The following is a 21,366-nucleotide window of genomic DNA, read 5'->3' as shown; positions in this document are numbered from 1 at the left end:
ACGGGAGCAGTTCCCAATCAGCCAGGACCCCACAAAGATGTAATCAATTGTGGGGAAACTCTGCCCATTGGACCAGGTGGCTGAGGGGGGATGGCCCCCAGAAATGGACCCATTGAGAGGTGACAGCCCAAGACCTGTAAAGCAGTCCACCCATACTCTGCCATTCTTGATATTCAGAACTTCATTCATTGAGCATACATCGTTTAAGACAATTGCAGTGAGACAGTCTGAATTTAAATCCCCTAACACCAACACATGACCAGACAGCCAGACAATGGGAGAGCGCTTCAACTACCTGCAATAAGGCCTCAATTCCCCGATTCCAATAGATGTCAATCACCAAAATGTTCGCAACCGGTTGTGTAACAAGTCTTATATGAGTCACTAGTATCCCAAACAGGAGACCACGGGATGCAACTACCTCTAACAAAGGGGAAAGTTTAACCAAAGTCATAAGGCCCCCAAAGGGACGACGTTGTTGCCCTGTCCTGCTGCCTGATGGACGGCCTTATAACCGTCAAAGGCCGGCAATGACTTAAGCCATGTTTCCTGATTATAAATAACTGTACATTTTCTGAGTAAATTAGACAGTGAAACCCTTTTGAAAAGATGAGCGTGCCCGCTTGAGTTAAATGACGTCACTGAGAAACAGTCTATCCATCCTGTTACTCTGGCAAGACGTACAAACTTGAACAGGTTTAAAAAGAAACTGGCTGTACCCGGCATTTCAAATGGCTTCCACGTGTTAAAATCACGGTAAAAATTGCTGTTTACACAAAGAATCCCGGCAAAAATGCAGTGGTTTTGCTGCCACAATCCATGTAATAGATGCGGGGGACACCCCTGCAGCCCCTGATCCCCTTAAATGTATAATGGGGTACACCTTTACTGAGTCAAATCACAGCATTTTTTCCACTATTTTTTGTGCCGACGACTTTTTTGCCATGATTTTATTACTGCATACCTTCAAATGCTGTTCAAGTACTCTCTCTTTCTTTCTCTCCCTCTGTGTGTGCTCTTTTTCTCTGTCTGACAATCTCACTTACTCTAATCATAATTAGTCTGTCTCACTTTTTGTTGGCACGGGTTGTATTGTTAGATGCACTCTGTCAGTGTAGTCTTGTGCTCTCGTTCACACTAGAAGGGCCTCATTACATGGTAGGCGGTAACCATGGCGCTATTAGCGCCATGGTTGCTGCCGGTATTTTACCGTGTCTGCCTTGGTGGATAGCGGAATTACCACCCTACTCCAAGGTGAGCGGGGGCAGTAATTCCCCATTCACCAAGGCCCTTCCCCATTCCCACTTTTGCCCCCATAGGGCATGATGGGAATGGGGAAGGCGCTAATTACGGTACCGCAAATTGCGGTACCGTAATTAGCACCAAGGTCCCTTTGCGGCACCCTACTTTAACGGCTGGTAAAACCAGCCGTTAAAGTCGGGTCCCGCAAAGGGAACTCGTAGTAAGGTGGTAAGGGTTAACAGTCACCGGTAGCATTACCGGTGACCGTTAACCCTTACCGCCTTCCGTGTAATGAGGCCCGAAGTATTCTCTTCGTTAGTGCAATCTAGTATCTCACTCTCTGGGCAGATTGTTTGCATGTATCTTTGTAAAGGATGCCTCAATATTTCTCTTGCCCATGTTCTTCCATCCTCCCTGTCTCTTCGGTTATTATTGAGGTCTTGTGGGCTATGTTCTCGCGCTCCTTCTGTGTCAGTGCAGTCTGGTACATGTACACACTCTCTGTTTGTATTGTTAGGATTCCTGTCTCTATCTTCCTCACCCTCTCTTAATGTCTTTGCCTCGACTTTTCGCTCCTTCTTCCCATCTCTCTCTCTCTCTCTCTCTCTCTCTCTCTCTCTCTCTCTCCCCCTCTCTCTCTCTCTCTCTCTCTCTCTCTTTCATCTATTCCTATCCTTCTGTCTGTGATTAAGTTAAGTGGGGACCATTTCTGACCGTACCCCTGCCCTCTTCCTGAAGGCATACTGGCATAATGGAACATGAGGGAAGAAGGTCTGAGCAGTTTCTAGTGAGATATGATATGATAAGTAATTTATAACGCGCCTGCACACAAGTGTTTCAAGGCGCGAAGATGAGAGTGAAGGCACCTTGCAGATTTTTTTTAAAGGAGGGACTGAGAGGAGGAGATGGGCCTGCATCTTTAGGGTGACAAGATTTTGAAAATACAAAACTAGGATAGGCAAGCAATGTAAAAGTAGGACTGAAATTAATGTGACGTGTGGTCAGACATAGGATGTTCTCTAGTTAGTGTCACATATTTGGTACCAGTTACATAACATAGGATGTTTATTAAGGATATCTGAATTTTAAATCAATATGGAATGCACTTAATTAGCGCGTTTTACAATGAATTGTATTTAAATGGGTTTGTGCATTATTATTTCACCCTGTCTTTTGAGGCAGCAGAAAGGTAGAGGGCCACAAAGAGCAGTCATCTGAAGTATTAGTTCTTATCATGCTCCAGGAAGGGGTGGGGTGGGGTTTAGAGACCCCCTGCTTACACTGTCCTCTTCATCCCCCATCCAGCCTTTACATATTGCTTTGTCCCCATTTGCTAGAGGCACCCAAACGTTGCTTACATTAGCAAGATCAGTGAAAATAAACACAGATATCTTGAAGGGGTTTCTGTGCACATTTCTGGTTAAAAGTAGAATAAGAGCAGCAGTGACAGAGCCAGCCTCTTATGTGGCAGTGGGCCTTGTACCTAGAGACATACATTGTCACTGCGTGTGTTGTGCAAGAATGTCTCACACTGTTAGAGTATATTGTGCATACATGGGTTCTAAGGGGTGCCTGCATAAGCCAGCAGACATGTCTCTTTTTCGCTCATAAACACAGAGTCACTTTTGCAAGGCATAACTAAAAGACTCTGATGCATGCTGGAAATGTGGGAAATTTGGTTGGACCAAGCTGCATTCATTCTTTTCTGGCAGCAATATCCTGCAGGATATGAATGTCTAGTATGTGGCGGGTGTTATCTAGCTGGAGGTACACAGGAGCTTTTTGTGCCAGCTTTTCTGCAGCGTGCGCCGAATCAGTGACCAGTTGGACATGGTGGTGGAGAGCAAGATTTGGAGGACTTCGCCAATCTTTTAAATAGAAACTGTAGAGGCAATCAGCATGGTGATGCTGGAGCCACTACCTGCGACCACACTAAGCCCCTCCTTCCCCAAACCTCTGTTGCACCCCTGCATTCTCCTATCCACCCACACTCTAAAACCTACTCACATGTAGTCACTTTCCCCCACACTAGCACCCCCACATTCTCCTTCTCCACTCCCATCATTGCCACCCTTGCGTACCCCTTACCCGCCCCAACCCTTGTACTCCCACCTTCTACTCACCCATAACCACGCTGGTACTAGCATCTCTTTTGGCAACACTTACCTCCTTTTTGTATGTCCTGAATGCCATACCTCCTGGCCCACGCTGTGGCTCTTAGAAGAGCGTTGCTCCCCTGTTGCCCAACTTTGTACTAAAAGCATTTCTTCAGAGGATGAACAAGTGATTATTAATACATGTGGGCACTGCCCAGGTGATATGGCATGTATATTGTTTACATTTTTGGTCACTTGTGAGCAGACTGAGCACTGCTGAAAGAGAATGAACTTTGATGGATCAGATAACAAGGTGGGCCAGCATCATCGCCTTTGTGCATGCATGTTTTGATGGTGCGCACACACAGCTAAGAATAAAATAAACACATTTGTGATGATACAAAGGTTATGTAAAGCCAGTACCCCCACCACACCCTCCCTCTCCCATCCCACCACTCCCCTTAGTCTACTAGACAAGTGACTGCCATTAACCATGCCGATGTACGTTACCTACCATTCATACCCTGGGCACCCTACCCTACATTCAACCATTAACCTTCCCAATACACCCCTAACACTCTTCATCTTGGACCCAACACTAGGGCCAGAAGTCAACACTCCTCTGAAAACTCAGACTGTTCCTTAACCCTTCTCTCTTTCGGTACACTGACTAGGTAACTCTTTGAGTAACTGATTCAACTGTTAGTGGGCTGACGTAACATCAGACCCGGGTTCGGTGCGAATGATCAGGTCAGGCAAGTCGGATTGTGGAGGCCCTGGCCACAAGTGGGTGTTGAGTAAGGTCTAATGCGGGTGCTATGCAAGGGTGAACAGCAAATATCCGTGGTTCAATGATGTAGGCCGTGTGGTCCTATGAACGCTTTACAGTTGGACAGGTAGAGTCAGGCTTTGGCCGCTTGGAGAGGTCAGCGAGTGATGCTCCAGTGGTTCGAGTCAGTAGGCGAGGGTTGTGGAAGTGGTGATCGAGCGTGTATCGATGTGCTGTCAATGAGGCAGTGATTTGTGGACTTTCAGGGCCAAGCTGTGGTTGTAACCCCCGGTTAGAGTCAGTGAATGACCCTCCAGATACTTGCTTCAGGTTCTGCAATTAAGCAGCCGCTTCGGGCGTAGCAAGTAACATGCTTTGCTAGGACACAATGCTATGTCGAGCTGGATTAGATGCAGTGCAATAGTTTGGCTGGTTGAAGGAATGCACACACCAGCACCAGAGCCTTCCCTATTGTTCAGGATTCAGAGAACACGAAGCAACCGGTCTGGTGCAATTTAACAGGGAATTTCAGCTGGTCTGACCCTTTGGTTGCTGTGAGGCCTTCACAAAGGACACCAGGACAGGATACTCCAGATCAGGTTCTGCTCTTCTGGCACAAAGGATGCATTGCAGAATGGTTGGTAATGGTCCATCGCACTGGTCACTCCATACGCTCCCTTGGAGTGGTTAGGGGACAGATCTTCCTTCTGTCTTCGACGCTCCTTCTTCACCTCCAGCGGAGGTCTTTGGACACTGCAACTGTCGCAAAGGAAGTCCAGATGAGGCTGTTCAGAAAGTCTCTTCGGATTTATAAAATCCTTGAGGAACTGAGGGAATTCTGCTGAAGGGGTGCAAAACATCATCATTCTTATGGGCTAGCCTGCCTCAGAGTACCAGTCTCTGCTCCTGGCTTGAGTGGACCTTGCCCTGTTTATCTTACACCCAAAGTGCTTTCCTCCAGATGATGTGGAGGAGACAGGAAAGGGATAGAGAGATAGTGTGAATCAAGATGGCAAAAGATTCTTCCAGTGCCTAGAGCACTAATGCTTATCCTACTCCCACCCCTTCCCTCCTACTGTCAACAAAGACCTTTGGATATGCAGCACCCTGGTTTAAGGCCACTCCTCCTGAATGGCTGTGCTCCTTTGATACTTGGGCCCAGGACAGCTGCCTGCAGTGCGGCACTCTCTGGGGAGGAGCTTACCAGCTCTACCAAAGAAAACCAAAGAGCAGCTGGTTCCTCAGGGTTTCTGTCCTGGCATGTGGCACTATCGGCCTGCCTGACCCGAGTACACATTCCCTTCTACAGCAGAGCTGACACACGTGCAATATTAATTGAGATGTGGCGGCCATGATCATAAGTATTGATATGCACTATGCCTAAGCTCAGGTATAGCTTATTCTTAGAAATTACCCTGCCACTAGCATGGGGTACTCATGATAATCACAGTTTGGGTATAAGTGGTATATCTTAAATGTCGCTTCTGTGCTAGAGTGACTTTGCTGTCGCTATGGTGGTCGATTGGGCATCTTGTTACCTTTGAGCCTTCCCGGTGCCATGAGCAGAATGGGTACTGTTGATCAGGCTACTGATGCAGCAGGGCACAAGTGCACTATTGTTTTGGTATGGAGTTGCTGCATAGGGGCATCTGGTTATAAAATGACCCATTTGGAAAAGGAATTACCTGCATCATTTTATGTACTAATACAAATAAAAAAGCCAGGGCTTTGCACCATTGCCAGATGGCAATTCCTCACAGGGACAAGGCAGAGTAGGGTGACATAGAATGGGTGAGTGGTGTGAGAAAGAGTGGGTTGAGGCTGATTGGGTGAGTGGCATGAGCTAAAGTGCGATGAGGAAGAGTTGGTGAGTTGCGTGAAGTGGAATTGAGTTGGTGCATGGGTGAGGTAGAGTTGATAGATGTAGATTGGGTGAGGCACAATCAGTGAGTGGGGAGGTAGAGTGGAGTGGGGTAGTGTATGGTACATGGTAACATATTTTATAACATGGCACACTCCAGCCAGGGACTAGTCCCTCTGACACTGAAGGTGCCGCCCTATAAAAATGTTCTTTTATTGTTATTTGATTCCTTGATTCTTGGCTTGAATAGGGCCTCTCATTTCCCCTGTTGTGCTTTGGGCTCTCTGGGTCACTCACCTTGGACTCCCTCTTTCTCACAGGAGAGTAGTCTTCTGACTCCTCCCTGCTTCCAGGGTTGGTGGAGAATCCCCCCCACTGCCCTGATTGGGTGGAGGTTTTTAGAACACTCTTTGTTTTTTTGTATTAATCAACTTTTTCAATCATTATCAAAATTCATTAATCAATTCATATAAAGAAAAAAACAATGCACATAAGAATCAATTAAAAAATAAAAGAACAAAGCAGAACAGATACACTGTTACAGATAAGTACAAAATCTCAACATATTTAAAAAAAATAAAGAAAGGCACTTTTATAACATCAACCAAGGAAATATCAAAAAGAGAGTACAATAAAATAAGCTTAGAGTGATATTCTTTAAGCTCTCAATTAGCAGCATCTCACATAAATATCTCTTGATATTTCCTTCTATATATAATCTTACTGTAACAATTGCATCTGTTATTGCTGTTATTACTCATAATTTAACAGTCTCAAGTTCACAGGATCTCTTCCAATTTCAAAGCATTCAAAAAATTAACTGTAGCTATTCTGATAGTCATATTCCTAGTGGCAACTACAGCCACCCATCTATTTTCTGGCTTTATATATGCAAAGTATTCCAAATGCTTAATGAAATGTATTTGTCTCAAACCCATGAGCACTGGACAGTTTATTATCACATGTTCTACAGTTTCGTTGATCAAGTGATTATCACAGAAACTAAACCAGTTATCTCCAACTTTGATTAATTTTCTGCGAGCCTGCACATCACATGTGGCCCATAGATTAAAACGAAGACGTAATATTGCACTTCTCACTAAGGGAGTTGGTACTCTACAGAGATAAGATTCTATCTCTCTGTATCTTTTGGGGCCAAATAATTGATTATTAAAATCTTTATATTTCAAACATGCAGCTCTTGTGTCTATCCAGTCCATCATATATAATTTTTTCTTGGCACGGTCTGGATTGAAAACAAGAGTATCAATAGTAATGTTAGCATTTGCCATTACTGAAATTATGTTTTTAGACAACAGTTTAGGAAACTCATGAGGTGATGACAGCATATAGCGTGATACAATTGCTAACGTGGAGTCATTCAAGGCTGAGAGCAAACATTTCCAAAATAAACTACACAACTGCCAGTTATACATGGCCATTAATGAGGTTAACCCCAGCTCTTAGCGCATCCAGGGACCCGGAATGCACTCTTGGAAATGAAGGGTTGACTGCCAAAATGTTGTCTCCAGTTGGTTCAAAAAGATTGGTTGCATTACTCTTTGTGTTTCCAGACCATATAATAGTGTAGCAATTACTTTTTGAGTCCAAAACATTATGGCTGACTTGATGGAAAATGTACCCAATGTAAACAAAATTAATCTTGTCTGGCATATGGCCGAAGCTAGTTTTTGTTCAATTTTACACAATTGAGAGTTGGCAGATGAAAGACCATAAAAAATAAGGCCCAAATATATATAATTTGGGACTACCTCAATGGAGGTATTCTCAATTTTCCACTCCAATTTGTTTCTGCGAGAAGTTCTAGGTACATACAAGACAATTTGAGTTTTTTTAATGTTGACAACCAACTCATTGATGTTAAAATAATTACAGAGTGCTGTCAAAAAGTTCTGTAGACCAATAGGGGTTTTGGACACTAGTACAATTTCGTCCGCATACCAGAGTGCTTTTACTTCAACACCGTTCATTTTAGGGGCATCAGTCATTACCTTCTCAAAAATCCATTTAACATCATTGATGAAAACATGTAATAGAGCTGATGCAAGGATGCATCCCTGCTTGAGCCCTCTTTCTGTCATTTTCACAGCTGATAGCAAACCCTTGGAAGTCAATCAAATTTGCACAGCGGTGTTTGAATGTAGGGCATAAATAATATCACACAACGTTGCTGGGTATTCTGCTTGGATGAGTTTATTCATAAGTTTAGATCTAGAAACTGAATCAAAAGCAGCATGCAGATCCACAAAGGAGAAATAGATTGGTTGTCTGGTTATCTGGGCTTGCATTTTAATAGCATTCGAAGTGATCAAATGTACCGCAGTCCCCAACCCGGCAATGAAACCCATTTGTTTTGAATCACGCTGATGCGCCTTGACGGTCCACATGTTGAATTCTCTTAGCACCAGACGAGAGAATATTTTTCCAGGCGCATCAAGCAGTGCAATAGGACAATACCATTTAGGGTCCTTGCAATCTCCATTTTGTATAAAGGAACAATCAACGAAGAGCGCCAGGACATAGGTAGATTTCTGGATGACAGAATGTATTGGAAAGTGTTATTGAGAATAGACGCCCACTGTAGCGGCTTTTGTTTAAACATGTAATTGGTCAGCCCATCCGGGCCTGCTGCTCGTGATGAGGATGATTTGTTAATGAATTCTCTAACAATGTCTTCGGAACAATCTAAATACCAACAAGGGGAGGATCTATTTGTGTGTGTGAAATCACCCATGTGCTCATCAGCATAACGTTTGGTGAAGTGTGTAAGCCACTGAGCCTCAGTAACCCTATTAATTTGATGGTCAACTTGGGTCTTAGTATTGCATTTATTTAGCAATTCCCACACCTGTGCTGAATTTTTATTATAACAGGCTGCCATAAAGAGTTCACCATTGGCCTGGAAAAGTTAAGCTTTTCTGGAGCGTGCCCAATCACGATAGGAACATTTGGCCAATTTAATAGCCTTATATCTATCTGCCAATGGTTGTTTACGTAGTTTCCAAAGCTCTCTTCTATGGGCAGCTTTCCTCTTTTGAAGTATAGGATTGAACCCATGAATATGAGTATTAGAGTATCTGCTAGTACCTGGTAAAATATTCCTAAATGTATTTAGAACGTCTACGTAATAAAACTCATTCAATTTTTGGCCATTCCTGATGGCAACATTCAGTGTAATTAGATTGTCTTTTGACCATCTAAACAGATTTTTTGCATTGTTAACCAAAATCAATTGTTTGGACCAATTCTGTAATTTGACGGATTTCTAATCTAAAATAGTCCAGTACAATGATAACAAATGTTGATCACTTTTGAATTGTTTGACAATTACACATTTTCTATTGGTTACAAATATATTATCGCTCATAAAAATATAATCAATCGTCAACGTTGACCCACCTCTTTCCCAAGTATGATAGGTCGGAATGTCACCTTGGATGGCTCCATTGGCCATTTTGAGATTTAATTCATCCATGAACGTAATACATCTCTGACTTTCTATACTTAATTTCTTATTTTCTGACTGCATACACGTGAGATTTAAGTCACCCACCGCCAAGATAGCAGAAATAAAGCATTGTAGAAAGTGTGATCTGTAATTCGGCGGGGTTACGATATAGGTTAATTAGAGCATAAGTTTGTTTTGCATAAGTGATTCTAACTAGTTGCATAAAATTATTTGGTGACATCCAAGCAGAGATTTGAAATCCACTACTAGATGCCACTGCTACCAGCAGGCCTGAGGTAGGTCTGCCTTTGCCTGTTGTGACAGCTGGAAGCAAGATGAGGTCATGATCATCCCATCCAGGAACTTCCAACATCCACGTTTCCTGTAACGCTACAATGTCAGAACAATTTAACTCATCATCGTCCGCCCACTTTAAATGCAAAAAACCTCTCGTATTCCAACTTGCCAGAGAGAGTTCTTTCCTTTTCTCTCTGATTGGTGGTTATGATTGAGCTTAAGATGGAAAAGCTTGCTGCAAGCTATTCTCTTTGACACAGAATGGGCATGAGCAGTCTGGTTCTGGCAACGGTGTGAATTTAGCCGAGCCTGCATCAGCCAAATTGCGGTCCTGACAAATGGATCTAGGGCCAACAAAAAACCCATATTACAAACATCAATTTTTGCCTTCCAGAGAGTTTTACGTACCAACTCTTGATTTAATCAACAGCAGTACTATTGAAAGGTTTTTATCACATAAGAATTCAACTTGATCAAAGTCACTCGAGGTTAAATCTTCTAGAGCCTGAATGTCTCCAAAGATATTTAAGACACTCGAGTGACATAGGTCATATTTCTCGAACTGACCATCTCGGCACTTCAGGATCAGTGTTTGGAAGGGATCACACCTGTTTTTATTTGTATTTTTCTTATCATTACTTCTGACTTTGAAATTTAAATCATCTTCAGATCTTCTCAATAGAGCCTCTTTGAAGGTGGAGCCACAGGTGTTATTGTTATTCTCAGAACCAGTGCAATTTTTTGTGCATGCAGACAAGGCCTCATTGCTTACACAATCTGCATTTTCATCTATCTGCGTGGGCCGCAAATTTTCAGAGGCATTCATCGGCTTAACACCTGGCAAGGCCTTTGATATTCGTTGGAGTAAGTAGGCATCCACCACAGATTTAATTGTTGCCATGTGATCCTCGAAACCCAAATCACATACAGGTACAGAGGCAGGGTTAGGACCTATGCCATCTAAACCTGCTTGAGTCGGGATATTTGGAATAGCTACAGCAGAAGCTGGTTTTTGCAATGATTTGGAATCAGATGTTTTGTTTTCAAGTAATTCAATAAGTGCATTTAATGGTTCATAACCAGTGGGGGTACCTGATTCGGAAGCTCATGTATTTTTTCAGGACTACTTGAAGTTATCACCTTCATCGGCACCTTGACCACAATTGGATCTTTGTCAGCCACATATGGAATATTCCCTTCTTCCGACTGTGAAACCACATGTGTAGATTTACCTACTTGGGTTATCTCAGACAGAGGTATGGCTTGCCCTTGCAAACTTTTTTTATTAAGTTTATTAGCCTTCACCATAGACGTTAATTTGTATGTTAATGCTTTTGTTTTTTTCATTACCAATGTTTTTCAACATTTCTTGTGAGCCTGATGGGAAAACGCTTCAAAATGGCTATGTTTTATTCGATTGACAACATCAATGGGCACATTTCCCACAGGAGAATCAACGCCGACCCAAGAGTCATTATTCTTGCCGTTCGTATTTTCCACACACTCCACAGATTGAATCACCTTATGGAACATGGGCAAAACCGACGTCAAGGGTTCAGGACGAAGTGAATTAGTATGTTCAACATTTTTCTCCAAAGCTGTGATTCTCTGTACCATATTCATATTTATGTCTGTTTTCAAAGAATCAGGGAAACACATTTCTTCCAATCAGCAATTTTATCTATTTTTACAGATTGTTGAGAGATCTTTCTGTCCAAGGCTTCAAGGTGTTTGTAAAAGCTCGCTACGGTTGTGTTAACCACTCCTAAAGTGATTTCTAGAAGTGCCAGGTTGCCAAAAGCATCACCAACTTTACCGATTGACAGACATCGCCGAGGTGTGGGCTGAATATAAGAGTAATTCACTGCCTGACTAGTGGAGTCCATAGAACACAGGAAATGATAATCAGTTACATTAGACAACCTAGAGCTTTCAAGATCCCCAATACTAGCATGCAATGAAATCGCACCAATGGGTGTACCACCCATGGGAGTACCACTCACACTTCCATCAGGTACTTCTACAACACACTCATAATTTGCCATTGCTTCAGTACCAGCAATGGCTTCTTCTTGGATTATAGAAAAAGTTCTCTTGCACTGATTAATTTTCAAAGGGGTCTGTGGAATAGTCAAAATAGTTTGATCAGAAATAACAGCACTGGGATTCCCCTCTTTAATGTTGGAGTTGAGTAAGGTCGAACTCCCTGGTGGCACTGAGTGAGCTATAGACGGATCAGCAACCTCTATTTGCAAAGAGGCTTGATCAGTTACTGGAAATAGGCATTGTTTTTCATAAAAGATGCGAATATCTCTGGTATGTGTTGGCGTTTGTGTCACTGGGGTGAGAGTGATGTTTTTCTTTGAGGTTCATGTGGCACGTTTAGTTTTTTAACCAGTTTTAGACAGAGAACCTCTAGCAAGAGTTCCAGGAGTCCCACAAACATTATTTTCTACACCAGCATTATCCGGCGTGATAGGCATACCGGATTTCAGGATGTATAATACGCGGGACATTGCCAGCTAATAAAACTGAATCTCTGAGCCTCTGAGCATTCACGCCACACAGTAATCTCTTTGGCCTTGGATAAGCGAGCCCTGGAGACGTAGGACGTTTACTCACACAAGCGTCTCAGCAAGGTAAAAAAGACACAACAAAGACCCAACAAAATAGCAATGGCAATGCACCATCGATTGGCAGAATTAATTCAGAAGGGAGAAGAATAACCTAATACCATCACAATGAAAATAATTCCAGTTCCCTTCCTGGAAAGAAAGAATCCAGCCCCACCGAGTCACCGCATCGCCGCGTCGAAGCGGCCAAGCGGGACTTCTTCGGACTTGCTTCGATGCGCATGTGCGATGCGCGCAGGAGTCTGCTTAAGTAGGCTGGGGCACACGTATTACGTGCAGTGAGCCTAAACAAACAAAATAATTATATATTAAGGCTGCCAAAGTAAATAGAGGTATACATCCTCAAGTCCTTAGCACGAATAGTGCTTAATTCACCTTCTGGGCAGTGTAGTTTTTACAATGGTAAACGCCCAAAAAGTAAAACGCTGCAAGTTTTTCAGATCGGAAGAAACAGGACCTTGGGCCAAGCAGGACTTCTTCGGACTTGCTTCGATGTGCGCAGAACACTCTTTTGAGGCCTCAACTCAGACTTTTCTGCAAAATGAACCAAGTGGTTCCGTTGTTGGTGATGTTTCTGCAAGTCTAGCTCCCTGATTTTCTCTTCATAGGAGCTATCCTGGTCAGATTCCCTCAGCCATAATATTTTTGTACCTGAACAGGGACACCAGTCCACCAGTCTTGGACGCTGACCTGTCAGCTCAATTATGCTACGCCTATTTAAGTCTAGCTGCCCCATGGTTTCGGGTTCATGTGAACCTGTGGGCATGAAGTGCTTGGTGCCTTGAGCATACAAAGTGGTAAATTGGTTTGAGGCCCTTGGTACAGAGTGGATCACACTGTGATCAGGGGTTACCCTGCCACTCTCTACCGCTTCGGGGTCCCTCAAGTTTTGGTTCAACCCATCGCACTCTTTTTCCAACTTCGCAAGTTTTTCCTTCTCAGCCCCTACCTCTTGATAGTAGGCAAAGTCCTGGGCCTTTTGCTCTGCTATCAGGGCTTGACTGACCTCTATTACCTTCTCTTGTGCTGCTACCCGGCTCTGGATTCCACTGTTCTCATCACAAAGGGCCTCATTGTCTTTTTGTAATTCGTGCATTGCCTGGGAACACTGAGACCATTTTTGTTGCAGGACTCTGCCCATTTTTTGCTTGGGCGGTCTCTTCTAGAGCACATTCTACTTGTCTCATGCACCCCATCAATATTGCGTACTCAGTTTTTAGGTCAGTCAGTTCCTGAAGGTCTGACTGTCTTTTCTGTAAATCTGTTTATAATTTTCACACTTCCTGACATAGAGCATCTCTTTCCTGATACAGGGTGCCCCTCTTTTCCTCCAGGTCATCCCTATGTTGCTTGATAACACTTAATTTCTGGTGTTCTTGGTCAAATTCAGTTTGAGAGTAGAGTTATTTAATGATTAACTTATTATTCTCCTCTTCCAACTTTTTGATCTGATTGTATAACGCCATCATGTCCCCTAAGCAGGTTCTATTGTACGATATCTGTTGGTTTAGTTTGAGCTGATTCTCTTTCAGGGAATCAACCTTTTCCTGATACTCCTCTTTTAATGTAGCTAATTGAGCCTCCTGTTCTGAGTTGGTTTGTTGCTGTACTGCCAACTCTTCTTTTAACTGTCTGGTGAGATTTCTCAATTCTGACTCAGAATCTTAACTCTCTTGCATTTGTTCTTTTACCTGCTTTAATTCAGGTTGAGTTTGATTTAAGTGGTCAGACTGATTTTGCACAAAGGTTATGCTTTCTCTGTATTTTTCTTCCATAACCACCGTATGGAGGTAATGCAGTGAGTCAGACCGTTTTAAGCTGCTCCTCTTTAATATTCAGAGTCATATACAACTCAGTCAAGGGTTGATGTAACAGGCCACTGTCCTGCCACACATCCATATTCATGGAGGTGACCTGTTGCTTCATGCTGGATAGCGAGGGTTCCTGCTCCTGCTCTGCCCATTCCCCTCTAATGATTAGTTTGGATAGTAGGTGCTGCCTAGCTATATTAATCGCCAAGGTGCTCATTATGAAGAGTGTTGTTCCTTTATTTAATTTTCTATGCAAGGAAAAATCTGTACTCTGCTTTTGTCTAGTTTAGGGTTAACCTTACTTTATTTTGAAACACACAGGCCTGATACCTAGGGTATACATTTTGGGATAGCGCTCTTAAAGTGTATCACAGTTTTCAAACCACTAAAAACATCACTACTTTCAACGGGTTAGCCTACTGTGTTAAGCTGTCATGGGTGGAAACACTTACTTCAATCATGACACGAGCCCCCACTGTGTAACAGATTTTATAACATGGCACACTCCAGCCAGGGACTTCTTCCTCTGACACTGAAGGTGGCGCCCTATAAAAATATTCTTTCATTGTTATTTGATTCCTGGATTCTTGGCTTAAATAGGCCCCAGCCCTTCTCACACCCACCTTAACAAATACCCTGTCTCGCAATGGACTATGAACCAGGTTCGGTGTGCAACAAGTAAATATTTATTTATTTTCCAAATGAATGAAAAATCAGAGCAAAACAAAGATTAGGGCAGCAGCCACCACTGTGTGGCAGTATACATGCAAAAGTCCCACAATATAGTTGCTTCAACTTCTGACATAAGATACATACACCTTTAATGGAAATGGAAACAAAATCACTTTTCTTCACAATCACAGATGGCACATTGGTTAAGCACTCCCCTTGAAACACTTCTCCCAAACACCTGCTGACTAAATTCTTTGTGGATGGAAAGCAGTGGCAAGGAGTCAGAAAGAAGATGGAGAAATTAGATTTATGATTCAGCCCACCACCCCAGAATGGGAGGACAGAAACGAAAATGAAAACCCTTATTTTGAGTAAAATGGCATGCTCGGATTTCACTGATTACTAATAGATTGGTTCACACTGTTGGTAGGGTAGCTAGGACAGAAATGTGTGTGGCTACACTAAAGAGACAAGGAAGCTTACAGGCTACTGAGCAGTCCACCAAAGCAACATAAACACAGGTGAGAACATCGATTTTGGGAGTAAAGCACTGCACAAGAAAACACAGGCGGCAGAATTGTAATTTCTTATTTGACGCAGGCTTTAAAATGACAAGCAGTTAAGAACATGAGCTTAGCTAGCAAAATCGGAAATCGTTTTTTAAGATCAGAGATGCAAGCATAGAACAGATGGGATACTAAGGGGAAGGGATGACTCTTTACAGGATGGTGGAATTGGGTTTTCTATGGGAAATGCAAATAAGATTTTTAAAGAAAAGCAAAATAAATGGGGAAATTCGGTTTTGTTAGCACAATGACTAGTTCTACTGAGACTATATTTTAAGGACTATAATTCTAAAGAAAGGCACTTGACATGAGGTGGTTGGGTTCAAATTGCAACCAGCTCACCGTAAATCTCTTTATAGGGGAATTAATTAATTTATTGAAATGAAACTAAGGATTTACACAGATAACTGAAAGAAATAGAAAAGAAATATGCTAACAGATATGGACTAACATAGATTCTTCTAGGGAAAGGGTGAACAGAGGATACTGGCAATTTGGTATGTGAGTGGGATTTTAATGGGATTGTTATAGGATTTGAATAGGATGCAAGGTAAAAGAGCAGGATATGTCGTTTTTGGGTACTGGTTGATGTGATACTTATAAGGTGCACTTGAGTTGGGTAATTTGGACAGCCAGCAAGGTCTGTGGACAGCAGGGCTAAGGATCTGGTCACTGGGCAGCGGGGTCAAGAGATCTGGTCACTAGTACAGCTGGGTTCTTCTGGATGGGAACAGCTGGGCAGGGTCTGGTCCCTGTGGACAGTTGGATTGGTCAGCTGGGCAATGGGTCTGGTCACTGGATTCTCCTAAAGGGGATCAGCGGCCTCTCCTCTTTTCTCCCTGGATTATTGGGTATGCATGGATCTAGATGGGTGGTTCTGCCTGGATGGTCCTGCCTGAATGGGAACAGCTGCCTCTGGGTCTGGTTTTGGAGTCTTGGAATCTTGAATGTTGAATGTTGAATATCCCTTGTGTCTCCCTGTCTCCCCCTCAAATAGCCAGAGTGACATCATAGAATCTTACAATCTGGGAGGAAGTACCCAGGAATTAGTGCTATCCTAGGATAGGCCAGCCTATCGGTCCTTCCACCTCCTTCTGGGCTGATTGGTTCAGGGGAAGTGACCTCATTTTATGTGTGTGCATTTTATGACTCCCTTTGTATCACAAACCTATTTTGTTTACAAAAATTAGTGATGGAACAAAACTACATATTTACACTAGTCACCAACATAAAAAGCAAATATGCAGATCCCATATTTCACAAGGAATTGGACAGTCCTATCGCCAACTCTGTTCGAGGTAGTTTCGCTTTTGGGCACCATTTTGCCATTTTTAGAAGAACCATAGTATTTAAAATTCTGCAAATGGCTACACATATGTCCCTTACTATTTAGCATATTTTCACCAGGTTTCATGTCTGTGCCATTTATGATTCACACTGAATTATATGTTTTCACCCATTCCTGTTCACCATGGGCTAAAAAGACGCACACAGCCTCTTTACATGATAACTGTCATAATATCACATTAGTGCTTATTCAGGGTATTGAGAGAAATGTCTTAAAGTAAAAAGTTCTTTAATGTCCATCGCGTGAATTTGTCACAGATGTGGGTGGTCCTCAAAACTCCCACAGCAACTGTTTCTGCCAAGCTCAGCTGGCAACAAAGAGCTTTTATGATGTCTTTAGAATTTTTTGATAGTACTCGCTTCACTGGGGTGCTGGAGGAAATCACACATCACTGTTATTTCTAGCCCAACTGGCCTCCTTTTTTCATTCTGGCCAGTCTCATGAGGCTGCAAACAACCACACTTTGGCCCTTTCATATGCCCATGGGGGCTGGTCCACTTGTGGAGGTAATTATTTTCACATGGGGGCAGAGCATCTTTGAAGTGAATGCTTAGGCCAAACCTGTTCTGCTGGTTTCAATTCTTTTTTTGTTTCTTTAATTCAGCAGAAACCAAGTCTTTTTGTGAATAAATATAATATACATTTTAGAGCCAAACCCTTCATCCCCACATAGATAATCCATTTCTGTGCAAGCAATGCTGTCATTTGTCAGTTCACTTTTAAACTGCATTTTCCTGATTTTCAAAAGAGCAAATTCACATGTGTGTTTAGTTCAGTTCATTTTGAGCTTACCAATGTGGTTTCTACAGCACACAGTTTCTTGTCCATTGGCCTTCTGGAGTGCTTTTACAGATATGGTCAGTTTCTGGACAAAGTGAGATATACTGCCAAGCATTTCTTTGAAATTGACATGAAAAAAAGAACAGTAGTTTCACATCCCTGTTCACATGGAAAACCAAATTCTTTGCTTGTCAAGTGATTTCCCAATTGATCAGTTGTTGTGGAAATGTATTGCCTCACATCTTGGTACTCAGCAGAAGTAAAGCATGTCATGGTGGTTTTCCATGAAGGGCACAACTTTGTGATGTTTAAAATGAACTCAAAAGCAAAATGCAAAGCCGTCTTGGATGTCATGTGTGCAGCTTTAGTATTCAGAAAATAGACCTGCAAAATGCCGTTCTCCATGTAGGTTATTTTCAGATAATTTCAAATGGAGGTAAAACAATGCAGAGCACTTCTTTTGGTGGCATTCTTGTGTTTTCAGTGCTCGCCACATATATGCGTCATGGAATGAAACGTGCTGCTATTTTGATTTATTATTTCCGATGCAGTTTTTGTTTTGGGGTATTCTGCCTTAGGCCTTAAATGGACCCCACATTAAGTGAGCGTGCATTCATCCACTTCCCGCCCAGAGCACAGGTGAGAATGGATGATTACACTTATGCTGGCATTCATATTATGATCAGGCAACATGCTCACCTTTAGCTTCCAAACTGTGGCTTTGTCGTTTTTTGAAGCAGTGTGTCTGTCATCTTGCACAGACACCTAAAGTGGAGGATAGAGAAATAGATTTGTATTGTAGAGAACTGTAACCTAAGGTCATCAAGCTTTCATCAAACAAATCGTATGTAGTTCTGTTTCTCCTTGAATAGGGCTTGTCACAAGGCATATGCAAACCTCTCTTCCATTAAAATAATATTACAGCAAGACACAACACATCTACCCTTGCCTTCAATATTGTTCCTCTCATCTGGGGGTTGGTGGTTATTTTGCTTTAACATCAAGTGTTTGCACACAGACCGACACACATTTGTAAAAGAAAGCTGCATGTAGGGGGTACATGTAGTATGCGTGCGCCCTGTGACATAACATTGGATTCGATATGAACCCAGCTAGGGGCTTTCTCTGTGATCCTGTCAAAGGGTGAAACCAAGAGTACATTCCAAGCTCCAAACCTTCCTCGTGGAAGGGGAAATCTGAAAGGAGTCAATTTAGCATTCACTCTGACTGCAGCTGTCTTTAATTTCCTTCAATCATTCGTATCCAGTATGGACAGATTAGATGTGTTCACTTGTTTTTCGCAAACCACTCACACACATAGATTCCTGCTTCAGTTCTGCACATCAAAATGTTCATTCTTTGCATTCCAATAGATGTTACCATAGCCTAACATCAATGCATTGTTGTCTCTTGACTGGCAGACTGATTCACTGATTCTAAAGGCCTTTCTTCCTGATATACCTACACAGCTCTTACCTTTAGGACTGTCCAGTTTAGAGCCTGTGCCACCATAGGCCTGTTTTAGACTCTTTCCGAATGGACCACTGTACCAAGCAAAAGGAGAAAGCTGATTGGAGGAAACACCCTGCGGTTGAGGCCTGTACTTCCTAGTGTCTGAAAAGCTATACAAGACTAGCATAAAATATCCCCTAAGTCGACTTAGTATTAATACTGCAATCTTTTCAGTGAATAGCCAAACATTCCTGGGGGCTGACTGCAGCCACCCGCACACGTGAGATTGGTAAAGCAGTGCATGCTCAAGTATGCCAGTAAGGGTTGGTTGTAGGTCGCTTCAGCCAACAGCTTGCACCTTTATTACCTTGCAAATGCCCTTTGTGAATTGGGGTCATGTGAATTGACATCTGTTGGTGTAGAAGTGTAGAACAACCCTCACATCTCTTTCCTCGCAGATGTTCATGAACTGCCCTCCATGGAGTCCATTGTGCTCTATTCATTTGTGGGAGATCATCTCACCACCACCAATGCAATTTTAAGGTTGGAACTTTTTACTTTAAAATGTGAAAGCAGTGTTTTAAAAAGCCTACTTGTTCTATGGTTGCATAGGGACTGTGTTAGTATTATAGAGTGATTTCTCCATTGAATGTAAACAGGTTATTGATCATGGTGGGATTCCCAGGTTATGATCATCAACTTCATGGGATGTTAGCTGACAGGGCAATCATGAAAATAAAATAGTAAACACTCTGTGTGATTATCCTGAGTGCAAACCTAAGGTTCTGCAGATGCACCAACAATAAACTATTTGGAAATAGATACAGATACAAGTAATTTGTAAGGATGGGTTACAAGTGTCTGGTGGATGGGAAGGAGTAGCGCAACGCTGCTCACAATGGTGTGTAAATGTTTTGTTTAAGTAGTTCTTGACACAGATAGGGGAGAAGTTCAAATTTCGAATCAAACAATTTGGAAATACTTGCAAGTATGGCGTTATGTCCAGAAGGAGCGGAAAAAGGAAGCATTTCTGAAAATGGAAAAGCAAATATTTTCTACAGAGAAGGCAGTGAAAAGGGCATGCCATCATTGCTGAATACACAATTTCAGGAAGATACATTCTCGCATGATTTAGATTTGAGATGGAATGACAAATGGGAAGAAAGACCTCTTGCTGAAACCTTGCTTGGATTGGCAGAACGTAACCCTGATTTCTTGATAGGTAGTATTGGGAGCACATTCTCCCAAAATGCATTATTACGCTACATCAGCACCCAGGGGAGTGGTACTAGCCAATGAAAAGGCTAGGATCCGGGCTTGCACTGCTAGTATATACCTTGCATCCTTTCCAATCTCCAGCGTCACTCTCCCTGTGCTACCAATTCTTGTGATGGTTCCCAGTTCGCACTTCCACTAATGTTTCTGCCCCCCTCCCAACTTCATTACATCTCCACAAATCCCTTCCTCTACCACTTTCTTCAACATTCAGTCTCTGCTCCAATCCCTCATTTTCTGCTAGGAAAACTGCCAGCAACATAGAAAAGGAACCTCTACCCATTCCTATGTCATGAAACGCTTTAAGGTAATCCGCTACACCACTGTAGACACGTACCCATTTCCCTCAATAAAAATTAAAAAAAACAATATCAGCACCCGGGCTGGTCCCCCTCAATGCTAATAGTGCCAATCAATGATTTGGGATCAGGTTTAGTTGGTAATTGCCCTCGCAAAAGGCCCTCACTTTGGGACTAACATAATATAACACTTACCTCTGGTGCCGTGCAGGAGTGTCTGGTCTGGTTTGCCAGATGTGTGGTTCTGTGTCGTGGCCGTGGCGGTCCAACCCACTCCTTCCCCTACCGGTCTGCATTTGGTAACTGCCCAGCGTACGGTTAGGTTGGGAGTGATTTGGGGTCCTTGGTGTGGTGATTCTGGGGACCCTCTGGGTGGATGGATCTGCAGGTAAGTAACAAACAGAAGGTAAGCTACTGGGTCTAAGCTCCCCCCTCCCAGTCTCCCCGAAGTGTACTGGCTGGCAGGCTTTATGGGCAGGTGCTGTATGGGAGGATAGGTCCAAGGGACCCCCCCTCCCCTGCAGCACCCCCCTTGTGGAGTCCATGGCTCGTCACTGACTGAAACATTGACCAAACGTGCTGTATTACGCTAGGCCCTGGAAGCCATTTTGTGAAATCAAAATGGCATGAGCCCTGTGCGACGCAGCACGGCCCCACCCTTGGAGAGTTCTCACTTGTCCCCGCGGCTGCAGCTCCCTGGCAGATCCGCTGAGAGCCCGTTCCCACGACCAGGCGCACATGAGCGAGTGCTAGAAACAAACACTGTAACATTCACCTTCCGCAGAGTATCACTGTC

This window comes from Ambystoma mexicanum, chromosome 8 (assembly GCF_040938575.1).
Source record: "Ambystoma mexicanum isolate Mex_15411 chromosome 8, UKY_AmexF1_1, whole genome shotgun sequence".
NCBI classification, from domain to species: domain Eukaryota; kingdom Metazoa; phylum Chordata; class Amphibia; order Caudata; family Ambystomatidae; genus Ambystoma; species Ambystoma mexicanum.
Note: the sequence above shows the minus strand (reverse complement) of the source record.